The sequence below is a fragment of the Oxyura jamaicensis genome, chromosome 7 (assembly GCF_011077185.1).
Source record: "Oxyura jamaicensis isolate SHBP4307 breed ruddy duck chromosome 7, BPBGC_Ojam_1.0, whole genome shotgun sequence".
Classification (NCBI taxonomy): domain Eukaryota; kingdom Metazoa; phylum Chordata; class Aves; order Anseriformes; family Anatidae; genus Oxyura; species Oxyura jamaicensis.
In genome coordinates, this window is record NC_048899.1 from 36,204,917 (window position 1) to 36,219,925 (window position 15,009).

Below are 15,009 nucleotides of genomic sequence, written 5' to 3' on the forward strand. Positions count from 1 at the left end.
AAACATGATCTGAGCATGCACTTGGAGCACACAGGCTATGGTGATTGAACATAGACTGTGAAAGGGAAGGTGGTAACCCATTACTGTGCCTTTCACCTCTGTAATATGCCCTATTTATTATGCATGAGAAAAAAAAATGCATCAACCTAACTATGTCATGTAAATGGTAACAGCGAGGAAGCTTGGTGTTTTGCTTACCAACTTGGTACCTCGCCTTGATGTTAAGTGGGATGTGCAGAAAGGTGGCAGTGTCGGGTGATCTCATGTATATTAGCTTAGATTCATATCTCTCATATTCCAAAATAAATGAGAAATAAGATCTTCACCTAAAGCTTATTGAAATCTGTCATCAGCAGGAAAATTTGGATTAACACCTAATAGCTTTCTGTTCAGTTTCTGTTCAGTTTCTGCCCTGGGAAAGCAACCCCTGAAAGCCTACAACACGGCAGTGGGAATAGAGATGTTTGTGCTCTTCCTGTTTCTGACCCTGAGCCTCTGTGAAATTTTGGGTGAGTCACAGTTTTTTTGTGATTCATTTTCCCAAACAGTAAAATTAGTACAAACTCACATATCTTCCTGGGATACTCTAAAAATTATTTGTCAAAAAAAAATAATAATAAAAAGGAAAAAAAAAAAAAAAGAAAAAAGAAAAAAGTTTGAGATGCTATTGGGACAGTTTTAGAAGTTCAGGATGGTACTGGTCACCTTAAAAAGTAAGGAGCTGGTTCTGCTTTTGTACTACAGGACTGTTCTATTGGGGAAAAACATCAGAAACAATTCTAGTAAAAATTAAGTAAGTTTTTTGTACTTCAGAAGAAACAAACCTTTTCTGTAGAAATGAATATTCACAGGGATGAACCAAATGTGAGTCAGTCCACCACTGGTAAAGTTGAATTGTGAAACATTTGTGTCATTGCTCTGTGATTCCAACTATCTTCAATTAATAGAAAAAATGCAGGAAATTCAGGTGGAAGGAATGCATGGAAATTGAAGTCAAAGAAAATATTCGTTGTGGCCTTGGCAAAGTGAATTTTCTAAGCTGAAGTAGCTTTTAAGCAATTAGCATCTGCTGAGTACAATTACCGAGTGACACGCAGCCCCAGATGGAGGGCTCGAACAGCCAGTGGCCATCTGGATTTTGGTCTTTGCACAGGGAATGCTCTGTTCTGGCTCTCACCTGGCCTGTGAGACAGCCCTCCCTCTGCCCTGTGTGGCACAAGCAGTTTTGAGTCACGATGGGGGAGACCAGTGAGATGGTCTATGTGAAATCCGAAGTTTCCTGAAGTCCCCAGAGAGATTATTACTGACAACGTTGACCTTTGCGTTGGTGCTTTGCCCCTAGTTTTCCAAAATGAGGTAAGTTACTGCGCTAAAATCCACTTTTGAACCATAAGTGGCTTGATACACTCTGGTCTCCAGTGGGACATATGGCTTGGGAGCCCTGGCCTCTGAAATTGCACATAGAAAATCAGCTCTTAAAGAGAGAATTTTGTCAATGGGCTTTTGTACTATTTTTTTTTTTTTTTTTTTAATGTAGTGGTAAAAGGTATCAGGCCCAACCACAGAGAGAATGCCTTAAAGTAATCCAGTTTTTAAAGTGAAGCTATAGTTTAGTTCATGAAAATCAAAGAGTAAAAATCAACTGACAACAGTTTCTGACTACTCTGTGTCTAAAAATGGGCCAACCTCATTTAGTCTATTTAAAAATTGTGTATCCATACTGTTTGTATGCCAAGTTCAGCATGATGGAAACGAAAATGGTTGAGGTATAAACCCTTGGAAAACAGGGTTTATAATGGAAACAGTAATTGACTTTTAACTACCGCGTCAAAAATACAATACTATAATACAAAGCCTAGCTCTTGGGATCCCAGCTCCACTTCTAACCTCAGGTTGGCAGAAAAACACCTCACCACAAAGCTAACTAATGTTTATAGTTTTTTTTTTTTTTTTTTTTTTTTTTTTTCTTGCAGAAGGAACATGGCAAGTGAAGAAAATTTATAGGAACAATACAAAATTGGCAAACACTTCAAAAGTTCTCTCTTGTAAGTTTTTGGTGTTTTTCCCAATCACTGCTTCTCTCTCAGCTCATAAGACTAAGGGGAGATGCCATTCTTCTTCCCTGGATGAATGCTGTGTTTTTCTGATAATTTTAATCATGAAGCTTGAATAAAAACTGAGCCTTCCTCTCAGCTTTACAAATAGTTTGACTATTCCTCCAGAGGTCACAAGCTTGGTAATCCCGATAGGAGAAGATAAAAAAGACAAAATTCTTTACAGTTGTTGATTTTCCCCTTCCCTGTGTGACCATGGATAGCATAACAGGGAAGAGAGAAGGAATGGTTCTGGGAATGGAGCAAAGCAAATCTACTGATCTCATTAATGATCCTTAATAAAGATTGTCACCTTTACTTAGTCTGAGCTGGGGTGCCATTTCTGATGTCAGTTATAATTGTCATGACATCATGACATGTTGGGTTAGGCTGAAAGTACCGGTACCAATTCTCGTTAGGGGCTCAAAAACGTGGAAGATCAGGAAGTTCATTGGAGGACTGCCACCAAGCCACAGTTGAGTAAGATGGACTATTCCATGGATATGTGAAATAAAACCAGATACTGCGAGATCTGCATGCATTTTTTAAACAAGTAAAAGACAGAAATTCCATGGAGATCAATGTGCTTGCAGTACTTTAAAATTCTTGTTTTTCTGTGTGTCAGTATGTAATCAAGTTCATATTTTAATAGGTAATGAAGAAAAGCAGAGAACAAAGCAGGAGCATTTTATGTCCTTTAATGGCTTCAGTTCAGTTACAGATCAAGAAAAAAACGTATAATTGCTTGCTTTGCTTTAGGTATTGAAGATGATATACAGCCATGATCTTAGATTATGATGAAACTGCACCTTCAGTTCTGCCAGTATCACTTGCTGCACTCATCCAGCTGCGGAGAGACTGCTGGAAGGAAAGACCATGTCCAGGGTCCCTCATCCCCATGCCTGAATGAACAGGAGGGCTGCCAGGTGAGGTGAATTATGCTGGGAGAATTGTAGGTTAGCATCAGCTGTAGGCCTTTAATGCTGCCATTCCTTTTTAGATTCCTTTTAGTTTGTGAGCTGTTCAAATCCAGACTCTTCCAAATCAAGCTCCTGTCACCATCTATATCCATATGAGAAGAGTGGATACGCCAAAGCAATAAAAGACATTGTAATTTTTTGTTCCTTCTTCCTATAGTTTCTGAGTGCATGGAAAATGCTTGCACTAGATTACTCAATGAGCAATAACTGTAGTAGTGGTTGCGACCATACCAGCTGAGTGCCAAGGCTGAGCAACTCAAAGGTCTGTTAATGTTAATGCACATATGCATGTTCAGTATGAAGAAAATTGGTCACGTATATCTCAACTATATAATTTACCTATTCTAGGCAAATTTTCCAGTGTTGTTTTGTTGGGCACTTTTTCTCTTAGTTATTGAACACCCTTCACTGCAAACTATCTTAATGATATTAGTGTAAAGAAGATCTGGTACCTAACATGAAGGATTATTGCTAAAGCCCCTTTTCCTGGAATGGAGGCAACTTACCTTTACTAGCATCCATATCTTTACACAAATACAACTCCATTTGAAAATGATTGGGAAATTACCAGTGCAAATACCAAATAAATACTTCAAGTACTGGCCCTTTATGACAAGTGATTTATGATTTATACTTTAAACTGTATAAGCTATGCATTTCTATTCAGATTTTGAAAAACAAACCAGGAGAAAAAAAAAAAAAAAAAAAAAACAACAACAAAAAAAAAACAATAGCTTAATGAAAATGTAAATGGTCATGGAATGCCAGTACAATCTTTGGCAAATGATCAAATAATGATAAGGCTTGACTCTATAGGGATATTAACATTTTAAAAGAATCAATGTGAAATAATTCTGAGAATGTATGTTTAAGTTATGAAAAAATACGGCATGAATATACATTTTATACTTAACTGCTCCCTGTTGTTTTGGGCACTTGTCCTGCTTTAGTACAAGTTTTGAGGAGGAAAAAGCTGACTGTAGCACAAACTACATTTCAAGTCCTATTTTAGTCTTATTTGTGATCATGGATTTCCCTATTTTTCTTATCATTTTTTCTTTGATTTGCTTTTCTAATGGTATTATCTAGCTCAGCTTGGCACAGTTCGAGTGCACAACTGCAACCTTTTCCATGACCCAAAAGTCAGTGCCACTCTGTGGGCTGGCAGTTTGCAAATAAAACTTATCCTTAATGAAGTGTGGAAGCTCCTGTTCTTTTCCTTCCTCAGGAGACGTGCCTTAATCTCTGGCTCAGAGCCTTGTCAAATGCTGCAGTAAAGAACTGGCAAGCTCAGTGCTGCTAATGGATTGAAATCTCTACCAGGTTGTTCATTTTTTATTTTGTTGGGGAGGACCTTTTTTTTTTTATTTATTCTTTTCAAAGTACTTCTCCAGTCCTCAGTCTTCTGCAATGATTGGTTAGAGAAATTAGTGACAACTCTACGGTACGTGTAAGGGAAATGTATATTGTGCCAAAAAGTATCAAGAATTTGGTCTCTTATGTAGGTCAATTATTAAGGGAAAAAATAGGATTTAAACCACAGGCTGTTCTGTGTATTTGAAGTTTATGCTTATAACTTTTGACAGGTTCTCTAAGTCATAGGCATTTTGTCTCTTCTATAGTGGAAGCTGAAAATGTTTGGATTTTTTTTTTTTTTTTTTTTTTTTTTTTCCAGAAGGTAACCATAAGCTTCTGAATCACATGTGAATTGCTTGAAAATGCTAAAATGCACTATTGGAAATTTTGACAGTCTCTTGTATTTTTTTCAGAATATGTTAGGCTAATATTGGGATTAGGGTGGCTCTTCCTAGTTCTGGTGTAATAACAGAAAACTTCATTTTTCACAATTTGGATTTTTTTTTTTCTTATTACAGAGATGTGCTATGCAATCTCAGCTTGACTTTCCTACTGACACTGTTTTATGCAGCTGAAGATCTCTTAGCAGAATTTATCTCTTCACAAAACCCTTTTGAATCCAGACTGGCCTCAGACAAGGTGCAAGAAGTGATGTACCTTTGCAGTGTGTTTTACAATAACATGTACTGAAACCTGTTGTTTTTCAGAATTTGTGGACTTTAAGCTTAAGGAAAAAAAAAAAAAAAAAAGAGAGAGAGAAGGAAGAAAGGAAAAAAAACAACAACAACAACACATTTTTATATTCACTCATGCTAGAGGCAGGAATTTGTAGTGTTCCTTTAATCGTTGTTAACCTGGTTCTGTCAATGTCAATAACTCTGTGACATCTTGGGAGGAGGAAAACCCATGGGCTGATGGGTACCGAAAGCAGTTCAGTGCTAAAATGTTATCAAATAATGTATGTGAGGTAGCGCTGTGTGTTCCGTGTCATTGTGCCAGAGAATTGCTGGTATGATTACACTCATTTGAGACATAGGGGATCCTTGAGAGAAGACAGGCTGCCTTCATGGCAGGATGGACGGAGGGAAATGAAGAGGTGTTTTCCTACTGCTGCATTTTCATATGCCCTTGAATGTTACTGGCGGGGAACTTGGTGTAATTTATCCACTGAGCAGATGGGAAACCATGTTGGTACACCGCCTCAGTGCAATTTTTGTCTGTTTGGACTTTCAGGCAGAGCTGTAGTAGTCAGGGTCTTCCAGCAAGGAATTTATGTGTGCTCCTGACGGTTTTATGCATATTCCAACAGCACCTGTAAAATACGATCTCTTTATATAATAAATGTTTTTCAAAAACTCTTTACCTACAAAGGCTGGATCCTCACTTGGTGTGGAAATGCTCACTGAGAGCCTGGCCAAACACATTGTGAATATTTAATGTAAGCAAAGACCAAAGCCCCTTCTTTTGCCAGATTAAAATGTTTGTATGCTGCATTTAAGCTGATGTTTTCCACAGAATTGTTTTGCACCTATGGAAGGTACTGAAATACTGGAAAAGCTAATCTTCTTGAATTATTTTCATCAGCAAGAATGGTATAACCTGCTGTGGAGGATCATGGAGACCTCATGTCTCGTTATTTCTGCTCCTTAAAGGATTTAATTAAGGAAGGTGTAAGAACCGAGTCTGTCCATGCACCACTGCACCTAGATGGTCTAGAACCTGCACATGCAGATGTCCAGGTTGCAGATTCCTTAAAAAATGCTTCTGAGCTGTGTACTAGAAGAAGTGGTCTGCAATCTGTAAAGACAGCAGTTAGATTTAGGATGTGAAATAGCATATAAGAATTGACCAAGCTGTGATGTCATTTCAGTTGTGATATGTCATCAGTGATTTTATGGAGGAAAATTTTAAAAATCTATCTTTTCTTAAAGGTTGAATTTTATGCTAAAAATGTGCATTTCCAGAATGTTATGAAAGAATATTGAAAGGTACCTGAGTCCTTGGGATTAAAAGGAAATTTTTTTCTGAAGCTCAGAGACAGGAACCATGGGAGTTGGAAAGGGAAGTCATGGGAAAAGGCATGAGGAGAGAAATTAAAATCTAATTTGTTCAAGTTTAGTGAAGGTGGACTACAGAAAATAAATCTAACATTAAATCTAACAAGTGATAGGAAAGGAACTGCTGGATTGGGGTGTAATGCTGTGCTGCTGGATTTTGGATGAATGACTCTGGACTTCAAAATGCTGTCCAGACCTCGTACCACTGAAAGGTATCATCACACAGTTTTTCTCTCCTCTACCTGCACAGTTTGAATAGTAGTGAAGGTCCAAAGTGACTCAGACATGTATTAATGTAAGGCCTCCAGTTGTAAATCAATATTTGAAAGAAATGGTTTTAGCTATTCATTATGGAAGCTTCATTCTGAGAATAATTATAAGTCTAAAAGTGAAAGTGAGATTTAAGTCCTGTGTTGATCTGCAGAGATTTGACAAGCAGTGTACATACTTAATCAGTCACACTGTAGCTTCCATGTTTAAGATGGAGCTTGCAGCTTGTTTGTTCTGAGAAATATAGTGTATTAATTTATCATGTTAATTCAGATTAGGACATCTGAAGAGTAATGACAGCCTTATTTTGCAAGATTATTTGCAGTGGTTTAAAGAATGTACCTGCCAATATGAAATATTTGTAAATCTGATCGTGGCATATTCAACAAGAGCTCAACAGCACAGTTTTGTACTATAGAAAATATCAGAGTCCTACGGAGCAGCTCATACTCCTATGATTAGCTTGTCCAAACTTTGCCTTAGTATTTGAAACTTTCAATTTCTTCTTTATAAGCAAGATTCTTTGATAAATTTCTGTTATACTTGTCTCACTAAATAGCAACATTCATCCACTGGAAATTTGGGCTGTATCAGAGCTGCACTAGAAATCAACGTGCTAGTTAGGAAATTATTTTAGAAGGTTTTTTTTTTTTTTTTTTTTTTGTTGTTGTTTTTTCTTTCTTTCTTTCTTAAGAAGAAACCAGGTTTTATTATTATTCCAGCTTTTGCAGAGCCATACATTTCCTTGATACTTAGAGCTAGCTACTTACATCTATCTTCCTTACTGAATTTCAGTGTTACCTTTTATAACGTACAGCTCCTGATTGAGTAGAACATACACTGGCTGTGGCAATAGTTATTGTTTCTCTCTTCTTATATAGTTCTTACATGGTCCCATTAGCAGTTTCTCCTGCACCTCCTCCTTCTCAGAATAAAAAAAGAAAGAAATAATTAAAAAAAAAAAAAAAAGAAAAAGAAAAAAGAAAAAGAAATAACAATCTTGGTCTTTTTCTCCCTTCCAAGTAGGTAGGAGAAAATTGCTTGATTAGATTATAGGGTCTGTATATGTGTGTGAAGAATTTATTGTGGGAAATCTATATTAGTGCCAAAACGATTAATGTTAATTAATGTTCCCAAGTTTAATAACAAAAGAATTAATAGTGAACAGCCACTTACTATAAAGTGTTTCCTTGACATTTCTTGCTAAAAATAAAAATTCTGAGCATGTCACACAGATTTGGGAAAGAAGAAAAAGAAAGATTAGGTAAAGAAAACATCTCACTGTAATTTAAACCATTATTTGTCTGACAGCTTTTTATCTCCTGTCTGGAAGAAATAAACATATTAAATTTTTTATTAAAATAGTTAGGCTTTGTAAGAGTATTTTTTCCCAGTGCAATAATAAATATTTATTTCTGACAGAAACAAAGAAGTTTGTCTATGAGGCTTTTACTGATGCTTAGCCAAAGGTACGAGTCTTTTAACTAATAAATACAGCTCTTACAGCCTTGCTTTCTCTTCTTCAGTATAAATTTTGATGTATAAGTAACATTCCTACAGAGACCTGGTCATCCGCTAGTATTGATCATCTGCCTCCCTGTCCTCCAAGGCCTTGGCACCTTTGATTATTGTTTATGAAGGATAAAGTGCACTATATCAATTAAAGAGTAGCTCTGAAATTCAGAGTTAAACCACAGCCACAGTAAATTTCCAAATAAATAACAAAGGCTTAAAGCAAGATTTTCAGACATACTGGCTGGACACTGGATGTGGCTAGAGAAGGAGTTTAACATGACCTAGCAAGCTCTTGCAAAATCCTCCTTCTGTTGCTTCTGCTCTTCCTATCCCCTGTTGTGCTCAATTGGCATTGCTTTAAATATCACCTCCTAGCTGTCAGCGCAGTGGGGCAGCGTGTCTGGACGAGATGGTAGGAGACTGGTGTTAGGCACTCAGATCAGAAAGGGGATTGCATCCATTTGGGAAAAAGCACTTGGCCAAAGTGTCCAGCACAGAGTGAAATTCCATCCTTTTGAAGAAAAAGTGCATAAAAGAAAAATACTGTCAGATGTCCATGTACTATTAAGACAGAATAATTTATAATGAATTCTGCTCTTAGTGTTTTGGTAGATCTGTATGTGCTCCGCCTATGATCTGGATGTGGCTAGGGTTTCTATGTCTGTGCTTCTGGCAAATGTGGTCACTATTTAACCCAGACTGTATTTTTGTGCTTACCATCTGCTTAATTCTGAATGTCAGATCCACAACTGGCCCGCTAGTTATTTCTATTCGGTTATTTTGAACTCGATCAGTGCAGCAGTGAGGAAAGGATGTACTGGTTATGTGAAAATGTCAGCCGAGCACAATCTCCTCCCAAAAGCTAAAACTAAATCTTTTTGTGAAAACAAGAAAATTCTCCTACATTTTTATTGTGTTTTCTCCAGTCTTGTGCGCTTTTGTTTTTTGTTGAACTTAGAAAAAAAAAAAAATTAAACTATAACAGTTAAAGCAGAGTTTGTAAGAGTTTTCTGTTTGGTTTCAATGTGCACGTAGCAAACGTTTATTATGTGATTTCCAGCAATATTCTATGTTTACAGGTTTAGAAAATCTGTTAAGTATGCGACTTAACCAGGAAGTGTTTAGATGAAATGGCGTATCAGATCTTGATCCTGACCATGACACCCTTTCAGCCTTTCTGGCCAGGCTACCCATATGCCTGTTTGAATGTCTGGTGTGTCTATATGTCTGGAGTGTCAAACAATTGGGCATGCTTTTAATGACTCGCTGCACCATAGAAATCTGGGCATAACCAAGAAATAGTCTGAAAATGACAGTTATTTCTTGTAAGAGAAATTACTTAATATTTTTTACACTTCACAAGTCTGATTCAGTCATAGTCTCAAACAAATATCATCACTGTTACCAGAGAGCGTGTGGATAGGTGGATTAGACAAGCAAGAGGGATGGAAAAGAGGTCTGCTCCAAATTCGCTGATGTACCTTGAGGACTGACGTCTGGAAATGGTAGCAGTAGGAGAACTGCTACAGAATGAGCAGGAAAGGGTATTTCTTTGGTGGCCATAGCTTGGGTTGTTTTGCAGGATAAATGGGACAGTCAAACCTTGAAGTCTTGGGGGTTTGCCCATCTCTTGGGTCTTTGCAAGTGTTGGGAAGTCTGAGCGGCACCTGTGGACCACAGCTCCACTCTGCCCAGCCACAGGGCACTAAACAGTATTTCCAGGGCTTCCCCGCACCTTCTTGTTTTCCTTCATTCTGTCATGATACCTGAGAATGGATCACATCCCTGAGTACCTCCTTCACATAGGGTGCTGTGTATGCTCCATCTTGCTGAAAGGTGGCCCTGCCTGCCAGACCAGCAATGGGATAGGAGACATGGAGATCTTATCCTGCATTCAGCACGTGTCCTCACTTTGGGGAGGTTTTTATGTGTTTCTTTCTTTCTTCTCCCTCAGGTAAACTTCTGACACCCTCAACCTCTGCTCAAAAACAGCTAAGTCAAACAAAGTACTCAGTATTGGTGAATAAACCTGTACTACACAGAGTCTGCATGTTGCTCAAAAGCAGTTATCCAAGCTCTATCTGCCAGAGATGAAAATGTTAAGGTATGGATGATTGTAAACCATTTATTGTTTATGAATTCAAAGTCCTCTCAGATGTCCCTGGGTGCTGGATTTTGCTTATGGATCTCTGAACTAGCTGAAGGAAATGTAAAATGAAATGTAGACAGACAGCTCCCTCTTGAATACATATCCATGGAGGCTCGGGAACACTTGTTATGCTAGCAAGGGTGTGGAATAAATTACTCTGAGGAAATTTGCTGTAGATCCACCTATTTTGGACGATAGGCTGTGTGCACAACGTGAAAGCCCCTCCTCAGGGAGCTGCCATCACCGTGGTGCAGACAGGTGGATCTGGAGATGCGCGGGCTTGCAGAGTGGCAGAGGACCAGCAGATCAATATTTAATGCAAAGGCTGCTGCAGCCCCTCACATGCATAATTTATTCCTGCTTTTGGGTACAGATGGACCTGAATCAAGCCGTGCATCCAGACTGCAGGGTATTAGAAGTGGGTCCAAGTGTTTCTGATTGTCCTTTCCTTCAAAATGGGGCAATTCAAAAGCTGATGTTCAACCATATCCCTCCTCCTCCCTTCACACAACACGCAGGGAAAAACTTCAGGGAGGCCTTTGAAATTTGTGTCAGATTACACTGACTTTCTCTCACCGAGGGCACACAACACTGCATTGCAGAACAGAATTAGGACCTCAGAAAGAATTAAGCATTTCCTATTTTGATTAAGTGCACAGACAACATACAAGCAAACTCAATCTCATAAAACAGAACTTTATTGTACAAATTGACACACAAAATAAAAGCCCTTTGGGATTAAATGAAATTATCTGAAAAACACATTATGGTGAGTAACCTTACCACCCAGGATCATTGTCAGCAAGTGAATATCTCTGCTTGAGATTTTTTTTTTCCCTGACAAACGATTAAATACCAGTGATACGATAACATGCAATGCTAACATAACAAGGTATGAGCAAGAGGGATTTGCTTTTGACTAGTTAAGAAGTAGGCTTACTAATTCACAAATTTATTATAAGATTAGCCTTTAATACCTGATAATCACCTTCGTCAAGGAAAATTTATTCTCTTCAAAAGGCAAATGAAATTTATAGATGGGTCTTGAGCCAGGCTTGTGGGTGGTAGACAACGTTTATGAGAAGTCCAGTCTCCCTCATGGAATAAGGGAAGAGATGCTTTGTTGGCAGGCTGGGTACAGCAGAGCAGAAACAAGACAGGCATGGCAAAAGCTCAGGAGCTTTAGGATTATTAATCTCTTCACAGAAGACAAATTTGATCTCTGTCAGGCTGTCCATTAATTTTGATGGAGATACTTTTAAGATCTTATGTTTGTATTTTAGTGGGCCTATTACAGCTAAATACACAAGTGAAAATGTATTCTTACAGCATGCACAGATGAGTATTCCCATTTCAAAGGTGATGTTGTCATACAGATATAAGAACATCAGTGTTTGCTAGAGTCTTGTTATTATCTACTTTGCAATAGGCCATCTGGACTTCAACTAAGAAAGGGCTCCCAATGTGTTAGGCTCATGCAAACATCTGGTGAAAAAAGGCCTTTCCGCCCAAGGACTTTTAGCTTGAACTAATAAAAGAGGCAAAGTGTGGGAGAGGAAAAAAGAAGGACAGAGGGAAAAAAAAAAGAAAAAAAAAAAGAAAAAAAATTTCTGCAGTCCCACAACCTTTTACTAACAGATGGAAGTCTGTCTCCTGACTCCTAGTCTAGTCCTATTGCCAGCAGAGGATAGTGTGTAATGGTTGAGCATGAATATATACCTGAGTCACTCATGCAACAATACTGTGAACAGGTACAAGAGTAGCACAAGTCCTGCAGTATGCAAGAAGTTACAGTACAGATAAATTGTGATATAAGCATTTGCTGCATTGCTGCCATAAGCTTTAAGGTTCAAAAACGCTAGGCAGATGACAAAATTTTATGCACGGGTGTATAACTGGGTACAAAGGTTTCCACTCTGGATACCAGGCAGGCGTGTCAGTTTGGTTGCTCTTGTATTGCCCTGTAAAAAAAAAAAAAAAAAAAAAAAAAGTGAAACAAGGTTTTGAGAATCAGCAGTTGCAGGAATGAGGAGAACAATATAAACATTATTGTTTATCAGCCTCAGACACAGGATTTCTGAAGCTTCATTTCGTATGAATTTGGATCCTTCATTTCCCTGCTTTTCCACCAGGTCTTCATCTTCTTCCATTGCTTCCAGTCCCTCCACGGAGCCTACATACAATGCCTCAGTTTCCCCTGAACTTCTACTTGAACGAGAGGCCGGGCACTGTGCAGAACCTTACACATGCCTCTTGGCCAAGGCCAAGCCAAGAGAAATGGTGCTGTAGAGCCTTGTAAAGACTCCTGCAGCAGAAGCACTCCTTTTAATCTCCTACCTGTCTCCAGCTGCCAATGTTTGCAGAACTTACAGGAATTTAATTATCTTCAGGGCTTCTATCTCTCTATTGAATTAGATTGAAGTAAGCCAGTGAATTTTCACGTGGTTAAGTAAGGAAAGGTCTGGCAGAGAGGACTGATGTGTAAGCTTCATTTCTTCAGCATAGTTGTCCAAAAAATTGAACTCAACAAAGTGCGGTATTTTGAAAAGTATAAAAGCATCTGAGCTGTAATGAAGTTTGTCTGGTTATGAAAAAAAAAATAAAAAAGAATAAATAAAGAGATTAAGTAGAGAAGAAAGCAAAGGTTGGAGGTCTTGTTATAGCAATCTCTTCCTTGCATGACAAGGAGAAAGAGATTAGAAGTCTCCATGACTGAGAATATGCTCTTCCCCAATGAAATGGTAGTTTCAAAGTCCAAAAGTGAGAAACAAAGGCTTGTTTTTCCAAAGTATTAAAGGGATCTGAGGCTCAGGGTTCTTAGTCATTTGCTTTCTATCAGTTTCTACACACCGGAGCAGGACAAGCAGGTGGGAGAGAAAGTCCTGTCCTTCAAGCCTGCAGCACCCAGCATCAAAGGTCTTTGTGGGGCTGGGACCAGGTAAGGGTCCTCCTGGAGAAGTCATAGGCAAAGCCACACACCACAGTAGACAGAGAAGCAAACGGTTTTTCATGTCTTTTAAGTGGCAATTTCGAGGCTAAATGTGAATGTTCTTGCACAAAGATATGGGCAAGAGGCCCTTTGGAAATCATTCAGCAAAGTTATAGAGCTGCCTGAACCTGAGCCAGGCAAAAATACTAGGACCTGAACCAAAAGGAAATATTTTATAGCTTGAATGCCTTTTAGCAATCATTTTTTCTATTTGGAAATGCTTTTTTCCTCTTGTAGCTTAGATGAAAAGATTAAAGTATGATAACAATGTAGTGGAACTGTCATGTTTGGCCAGGTGATAACTAAGCATTCTAGATATCCTTGTATTGGCTTCCAAGCAATCATGGATGTGCATATCGTTCTACCTACAATTAGGCATGTATGTACATTTCCTTTCTATCTTTTTCACAATATTTATGTATAAATATACATACATATTTAAAGGTGATGGCAGTGATGCACTAAATGAATTAGAAGCCCACTCTAACTCAGTACATATGCACACAGGGACTGCGAGATTCAAAGACTGAGGGTCACAGAATCATAGAATACTTTGGATTAGAAAGGACCTTAAAGCTTATCCAGTTCCAACCTCCCTGTTACTGGCAGGGACATCTCCCACTAGATCAGGTTGCTCCAAGCCCCATGCAGCCTGGCCTTGAGCACTTCTAGGGAAGGGACAGCCACAACCAATGGTCAAGGTGAGAGCTGATTTCTCAGCATATTTATTCTAAAACTCTTTCACAGATGTTATTAGAGGCCTCTCAGCTTCAGTTTTCATTGTTCCATACGGGCTGACTTCAGCCCTCCTCCATGCGTGGTCCTGGATAGGATCTGATGGGGGCTGATCCCCTACCTCCCTCTCTCAGACCAACAGCTCCACAACAAATTTTATTCCAGCCCACAGTTGTAATGAGGAGCCAGTCACACCAACGCTCTCTGTGATTGTACCTGCATTATTTATCAGCCAACGGACTTAACTCTCTCCCTTTTCTCAACCCAGCTGTAATGACTGTGTATTCAGGGTCAGTTCTCTCATCCCTTGCCAGTGGTGTGGGGTGAGGAGAGGCAGGGATTTTCCATGGCTCTCAGTGCAATTCCACTTCAGGTTTTTAGGGACTTGGATGCACCTAAGTGATTCTTAGGCATTTGTCTTTAAAAATAGAAGTATTCCTTGCAGGGAGGCGTAGTCACAGAAGCTGTAGCTCAAAATCAGTGCATGCCATATGACAGTATTAATATATAAAAACTGCTAGATGAGGAATAGGGCACAAAAAACTGCAAGGCAGGTTGCTTGTAAGCACAGTGCTTACAGATTTGTCTGTATACTTTGACAGTCAAGCTAATTTTCTTTTTAATAATTCCATTAATAATTTCTTATTAGCTGATCTAATGTAGATTTTCATTTCCTAATTTCAAAGTTATATTATTACAAATTGCCAAAGAACCTGGCGCTTAAAAATGGTGGTAATATCCCAACAACCTGGGACCACTGTTGGAGAAAAGATTTCGCCTGAAAGGGTTTCAGGAAGTTACAAAACTCCTTTACATGGCCTGTTGGATCTGTGTATGATTTCCAACATTACACAAAATAAATACC

The 15,009-nt window shown here is 38.6% G+C and overlaps 1 long non-coding RNA gene across 1 annotated transcript in view; it reads left to right on the top strand.

The window, feature by feature from the left end:
* Positions 1 to 15,009, top strand: part of LOC118170200 — a 29,307-nt gene that overhangs the window by 3,715 nt on the left and 10,583 nt on the right. The window contains exons 2-3 of the long non-coding RNA XR_004752571.1: positions 2,853 to 3,019; positions 3,094 to 3,203. This is a non-coding gene — a long non-coding RNA (uncharacterized LOC118170200). The remainder of the gene's footprint in view (positions 1 to 2,852; positions 3,020 to 3,093; positions 3,204 to 15,009) is intronic.